At 35.0% G+C, this 7,593-nt stretch overlaps 1 pseudogene; it reads right to left on the minus strand.

Moving 5' to 3' along the window:
- Nucleotides 1–5,267: 5,267 nt before the first annotated feature.
- Nucleotides 5,268–5,757, minus strand: LOC117694722 (peptidyl-prolyl cis-trans isomerase A pseudogene; annotated as a pseudogene).
- Nucleotides 5,758–7,593: the final 1,836 nt, after the last annotated feature.

Consider the following 7,593-nt stretch of genomic DNA (forward strand, 5'->3'; position numbering starts at 1 on the left):
ATAATTTCAATGGCAGCTTCATCTGAGAACACCTGGTCTAGACCAAACCCTCTTGAATTGTTTGAGTTTGGCCAGGTATCTTAATGAAGGCATGATGGGTGTATATTTTCAGTAACAATTTATGCAAAGATAATATTTTTGCATGTCTAAAAAATATAACATAATGCACAATATGAAACGGGTTCAAAATTAATAGGTGGTTTGCAGAACACCCTTTTTAAATTATGTGTATGCAAACATAACTACAGCAGTTGATAGACAGTATAGTTCATTCATATTATGCCAGGAGAATGGGAAGTTCAGGTCAAGACTAAAGTAAACAATAATTTCAATGTTAGCCTCATTTGAGAACACCTAGCCTAGATCAAACTCCTAAAGAAAAAAATAAAAATGAATAAAAATAAAAACTACAGAGAAACACAGAAAGTGTGAAAATCTCATATTTATATCTTCATTTCACGTTTGCCTGATTTATTAGGGTTGCTTCTTAAACTTTTAATTTTAAAAAGTTGGATGCCTCAGTCAGGTTTTTTAAACCTTTTCTTTTGAAGCTTCCTAATGTCACATAAGTACACAATCCTATTGTCACCAAACACTTCTAGCTTTTTCTATTTCCATACCTTATATTTAGCTAGATATTTTGGATCTTACCTTTCATCATTGCACTCAAGAAGGAGAGATATAGGGCAGTGGTGGTGCATGCCTTTAATCTCAACACTTAGGAAACAGAGGCAGGCAGATTTCTGAGTTTGAGGCCAGCCTGGTGTACAGAATGAATTTCAGGACAGCCAGTGTTACACAGAGAAACCCTGTCTCAAAAAACAACCCCCCCCCAAAAAAAAAAAACAACAAAAAGGACAGATATGTGCCAAGACTACAAGCTCATCCTCTGCTGCACAGTAAGTCCTGGGGCAGCCTGCACTGCAGTGCAAAACTCTCTCTAAGGCACACAAACAAATAAGATGTCTTCATAATTATTTTGATGATCTCTTTTATCTCACTATACTACCAGTATTTTGAGGTCCGAGGATTTACTTGTAATGATGCTGTTACATTAATAAAATGAAAAGTGAAGGAATGGAGAGATAGTTCAGCAATTAAGAACCACTTGCTGCTCCTGCAGAGGATCTGAATTTAATTCCCAATATCGTCATTATACACAGACAGGGAAAATACTCAAATACATAAAATGCAGAAAATATTTTAAGGGAATAAAATAGTTTATTTTGGAGCCACTTTGAGTGTCCATGGCCTGGAAACAGGGACTTGGGTTACCCCAAATTTCATGTTCCTGTGTGGAAGAAGTTTCACAAAGTTTTAAGAATGTGTTGGTGGGAACATCAGAGAGGCAGGTATAGTAGCAAGATGGGAGGAACTTTATATAGGCTCAAGAAACAATCTGATGGTTTTCTTAGCTTAGGGTTAGTGGAAGTTAGTTGTCTTTTAGTTAGTAGATTCCAAAAGGTTTCCATTACTCACAAGATGTTAGTTCAGACACATATGAAAGAGAGGAATCGATCAATTTTCAGAAGGAATGGAACTTGCCTAAAATAAGGTAATTAGCCTCTGGACCTGCAACATTCCAATCTCTCTATAGTTCTGAAATTTTAATCAGCTAATCAGTCTTTGAAGACAGTTTCTTTTCAGGAATTCATCTTTTACAGGCCGACACAGCTTATTCTCAGGGGTTTTCATTCATAGTTCACCCTGTTAGTCAAGCATCAAAGTTTGTGCATGCACAGGCTATGTACAATTTGTTAAATATTACAGGGTCTCTTATATCTAGAAAGGCTCATTTCCTAGGATGTGATGATGAGGCTGCCCAGTGGGCTGGTCAGCAGTCTCCAGAAAAGGGGGAATAGCTGACAAAAGCCATTAATAAAAACAGGTCTTAAATAACTTCAAAACTATTTGCCATTATGTTCCAGATCTAAATTATTCTTACATCCTCTGTATGTTATCTAACATAGCAATTAAATGTGACATAAGATCACTATACTTAAGAGTAAGTAGTCAAAAATTTGGCCTATTGGAGTGAAGGTAAGAAATAAAACCAATATCTGAAGTCACCAAACATTTCTACATGTTTTAAAAGATTGAAATTACAGGTCCCCTGTATTTACAGTTATTTGTATTCAATAAACTGTCTTGTTTATATTTAAATGGTTAGAAATGGGACTTTCAAAGGAATCACTGAAGTACTCTTGTTATTATTAAAATACAAATTGTTTGACTTCGTAATCATGGATAATTGTACTATACAACATTTTAGATACTAATTAAATCAAGAAACATCAGTACCTAAAATATAAAACACCACAAATGTTATTAGACACTGATGTCTTTTGTAGAATTTGGATAAGAATTAATCCAAATCTTTGAGTAACTATTTAGAGTAAATAGACTCATAATTTAGAAAATAGTTTTTTTGTTTTATCTAAGTTACCCTGAGCAATGAGAATATAACATAATATATATTTATATATTCATAAAGACAATGAAAAACTTGAATTTTTTGAATCTTAGTTTTAATAAGGTAGAGGTTTAGGGTAAGCAAACAAAAAGCTATGATCAAATGAAATGACATAATTCCATTTGTAACTTCATTAAAACCAAGACTAATATTATATTATCATTTATGAATATACCAAGTAGAATAATAGATGTCATAAACTTTTTAAAAATCTAAGTACAACAATAATATTCAAGAAACATTTTCAAAGTCCACATGAATATTTTCTTAGATGATGCGAGAAAGTTAGCTACTTTCTAAGAGTGAATTAGAAGTACCTGGAGACAATCCTGATCTTTAAATCAGAATGGAGTCATTGATGATATTTTTTTTAGTTGATGAAATCATCTTTTGTTGTCCTTTGAAGAATACTATGTAACTAATTTTGAATTTTAGTTATCAATAATTAAAAGTCTTTTACAATACCATGTGTTATTTTCTAATAGACCAAATCTTATACACAGATTTAAATATTTTTTCAGCATAATAAGTTTTATAATCACTATGTAGTTTATTAGGAATGTTTTAAGTTATTATTACTCACCAAACAGAATATTCATTATGCTTAAAGCAATGACTGACGATCTAAGCAGCAAAAGGTTTGTCCAATGGAAAACCATTTTAAAAAATTAAAATTTAATCATAAGTTTTAAATGTCCATTTAGTGAAAAAATACTAAGAATATATCAGTACTTAAGAAAATGTTGTAGAGAATCAAGCATTATATCTCAAGGCATTAAATTACCCTTTAAAATTTTTTTAACTCATGTATTATTTTAGCTTAGGTACAACATAGTTATTAAGCAACATTTTATAACACACCTTTATTTTAACATTATGATTGTTATTACAAAATTTAGAAAACAATTTTAATGAGATACATTTAAATGAAAGCTCAGTTAGCTGTATTTAAAACACAAAAAGTACATGGTATTTTAGATAACAGTTACAAACATAGGTCAAGAGCATTAATAGATTTTGTCTTCTTAACAAATTTTTAATTATTTTTTAAAAGATTTTAAAATTAAGTTATAGCAGGTACTTACCTTGAAAATCTTTTTATCATTAAAAACATTTACTTTTTATTAGTGTTAATAAGGAATTGAAAGTAGGATAAGGCATGTAAAGCAGGATGAAGTTTGGCATTTATACACATAATAATTTTTTTAGTGAAAAAAGATGAGTAGGAGGATTACCAATCTCACTTTTTTATCTAAGTGGTTACATGGATTACATATACTTTAGCCTTTTATCTTTGTTTTTTAAAGTTTCAGTTTACTATGAGCCAAAATGAATCTGACAGGTTCAGGTTTTATGTAGCCCATTGAGCTGATCCCTCAGACACAATTTACAATAAATTCAAAGTAGTTATTCCTCCTGGTTGAACCTACTCAGATAATTGAGACTCAAGTGTAGCCCTGAACATTTAGAGCAGTGGTTCTCAACCTGTGGGTCAAATTCCCTTTGGGGAGCTAAATGACACTTTCACAGAGATAACCCAAGATCACAGGGGAAAAAAACCCAGATATTTACATTATGATTCATAACAGTAGTAAACTTACAATTATGAAGTAGCAATGAAAATAATTTTATGGTTAGAGATTAACACAATCTGAGGAACTGTATTAAAGGGTCAAGGCATTTCAAAGGTTGAGAACAACAGATTTAGAACACAGGGCTTATAAAAACAAACCCTACATTGTGGTATTTTGCTCTGAAGCTACAGGGGTAGGTTGCACTAGCAAGCAGTTTAACAGAAGCTAAGATAGGCTGTTAGCTGGAGAAGGAGGTTTGTAAAGCAGGCTGGTTAACAGAAACTAAGATAAGTTAGCTGGGGTGTCTTGGTCTTGGATCTTATAATAGACCTGGGCATTTTCCATGGTATTCTCCACCAAGGAGGTTAAATTCTAGTTAAACCTGAACTGGCCTCAGCAAGAATATGAGATGGAAGAACCTCTGCATTGTCTTGAATTAGCACAAACAACTTTAGTTTACATAACTATTTACTTATAAACCAATGTGGCAATAGGTACATTATGTAAAAATAAACCATAAGTGAATATAGACAGTTTATATGCATATTCACGTGTAAGGTATATTTTAATAAACCATGATTTTGAATGTTGCTGTTTGTCTGGATTATATTTTCTATAATCCTAATCGTGAAAAGGAAACAATGTAGAGATATTTAGTAAACTTATAAATCTATTAATTTATATAATCTTGCCTTAATAAAAATCTTACATTTAACAGTTTTATATTTTTAGTTTGAAGAAATCACATGCATTTTCTGTTACACATTATATAAACTAGAATTTGTTTTAGAAGGAAAGCCTTATTGAAATCTATGTATATAATATTAAAGATTTATGAAACACTTAATATTCCCAAAGATATAATTTTAATATATGTTGTGATGTTAGCATACTCAAATTTATAAAATAGTGTGTACTTATTATACATATCACATAATGAATCTTACTATATGATCAACTTACTAGATAATAAAATATTTATTTATTTATTTATTTATTTGTTTATTGTTTTTAACAGTTCTTATTCAGTTTTCATTCGTAATCATAAACTTAACTTTGCAATCCAGGTAGACTTGAAGGGGAATGAGGAAAATATGGAACCCAAAGAACTTCAATGAAAGCAGAGATTACAGGGTATTGTGAGCAGATGGGGTGGGGGTGCTCTCATGAGCTACAGAAGGAATGGTTTGAAGGGTAAAATGCCCACAAGTCAAAAGAAATTAGAGCTGTCCACAATCGGAAATGGTGATCTCCTTGCTGATCTTGCCATTCCTAGACCCAAAATGCTTCATGACTTCTACACTGTTCATGCCTTCTTTCACCTTCCCAAAGACCTTGCCATCGAGCCTTTCAGTCTTGGCAGTGTAGATAAAAACCTGGGAACCATTTGTGTTTGGTCCAGCATTTGCCATGGACAAGATGCTCAGACCCGTATGCATCGGGATGAAGTTCTCATCCTCAAGTTTCTCTCTGTAGATGGACCTGCCACCAGTGCCATTATGGCATGTGAATTCACCATCCTGGCACATGAATCCTGGAATAATTCTATGAACGGAGGAACCCTTACAGCCAAATCCTTTCTCTCCAGTGCTCAGAGCACAAAAAGTTTTCTGTTGTCTTTGAAACTTTGTCTGCAAACAGCTCGAAGGAGATGCAGCCCTAGGGCTCGCCATTGGCAGTGATGGCAAAGTACATGGTGGGGTTGACCATGGCTGCAGCAAGCGTCAAAAAGCCACAGCACAGTCTACATAGTTATTTATTTTCAGTATTTTACTTGTTTACATTTCAAATGATGTCCTCCTTCATGCTCCCCACTCCATGAACTCCTCACTCCAATTCCCATCCCCTTTGCCTCTATGAGGGTGCTCCCCTACCCACTCAACCACTTCTGCCTCACCCCTCTAGCATCTCCCTTCTCTGGGGCATCAAATCTCTATAGGACCAACAGCATTCGCTCCCACTGAGGCCAGGTAAGGCAATCCTCTGCTACATATGTAGTGGGAGCCATGGACCAGCCTATGTATGTTCTTTGGTTGGTGGCTTAGTCCCTGTGAGCTCTGAGGGATTCTATTAGTTGACACTGTTGTTCTTCCTATGGGGTTGCCATTCCCTTCAGCTCCTTCAATACTTCCTCTAACCCTTCCATAGAGGTGTCCCATCTCAGTCCAATAGTTGGCTGTGAGTATCTGCATCTGTCTAAGTTGGGTGCTGGCATAGGCTCTCAGAGGACAGCCATGCCAGGATCCTGTCTGTAAGCACATCTTGGCATCAGCAGTAGTGTTGTGGTTTAGTGTCTCCACCTGGGGTAGATTAGGTGCTCCAGACCCCCTGCCACAGCCAGAGACAGCCTGACTCCTAGGAGGTCTGTCATAACCTGGGTCACAGGTGAGACTCTGCCCCAATACCTTCCCTAGCTGGGACCCTCACGGAGCCCAGCAGACACAGGACCTAGCTACCCTGCTGGAGACACATCTTCCTTCAGTTCAGGTCTGCAACTCTACCTGGGGCAGATTGGGCATTCCAGCCCCCCTCCCACATCCATGATAAAATGTTTAAAATTTAATATGCATATACATTTTAATTGTGCATGTAAAAAGAATGAGTTTAGCACATAACAAATATGAATTTAAAAAGAGAACTAAAGTCACCATAGTGTGTTAATTTTTTTTGACATAAACAACATATGAAAACAATCAAAAATATAAAAAAATTATCATAGACTTATCATACAATTATACCCAAGGGAAAAAATGTTAGAAAGTTTATCCTATTTCTTTAAGAATTAATAAAGGCTTAGTAACACAAAAGATCAAAAAGTGAAGTTTATCCTACAGACAAGGAATTTTCTCTCTTTTCTTTCTCTGTCTCTAAATAGCCTGGGGGGATTTTTATTGTGTCCCAGACTAACTTCTAGCAGTTAATCTGAAGTCACAACTAGTGCCAAGTCATATCTAGTAACATTTCCGCAAAGTAGTCAAATTAAAAGTAGAAAGCAGACTACAATTTAATGTGATTGTACTGAGAAACAGAGAGGGACAAAGAGATCCAGTAAGTCCCTCAAGTCCATTTTTAGAATTCTGTAGTGAGATAAAAATTTAAATAGAGGATCTAGATAAAAATCTAATTAAGCTTAGATTTTTTAAAACCTACTTTTAGCAAGGGTTCTCAAATACTTTGACCCCTCTTCTATCCCACCATCCAGAAGAAGGGGAGAAGAGATGGTAAATAGGACAAGGGGATGTGGACCTGTTTAGAAGTGGTTCTTTAGGGTGATTCCAATCTCTGTTGTCAGGATACCAGCAGTTTAGTTCAGTAGTGTCAGGATACCAAACAATCAGCAGCAGTTGCATGATACAGCAGAAACAGCCAGGCCTCTGATGAATTGGTACAAGTCACTGGGAGTTACCTTAACGAGACACTATGCCAGGATTTCTCTGCAGTGCCTCTCTCAACAAAGTGAAGATCAGCAAAGACTCAAGACCAATAAAGCATTGAAAGTCTTGCTATGCAAGTGACCCATCACTGTCCATTGAATCCTATTTATAG

This window comes from Arvicanthis niloticus, chromosome X (assembly GCF_011762505.2).
Source record: "Arvicanthis niloticus isolate mArvNil1 chromosome X, mArvNil1.pat.X, whole genome shotgun sequence".
NCBI lineage: Eukaryota > Metazoa > Chordata > Mammalia > Rodentia > Muridae > Arvicanthis > Arvicanthis niloticus.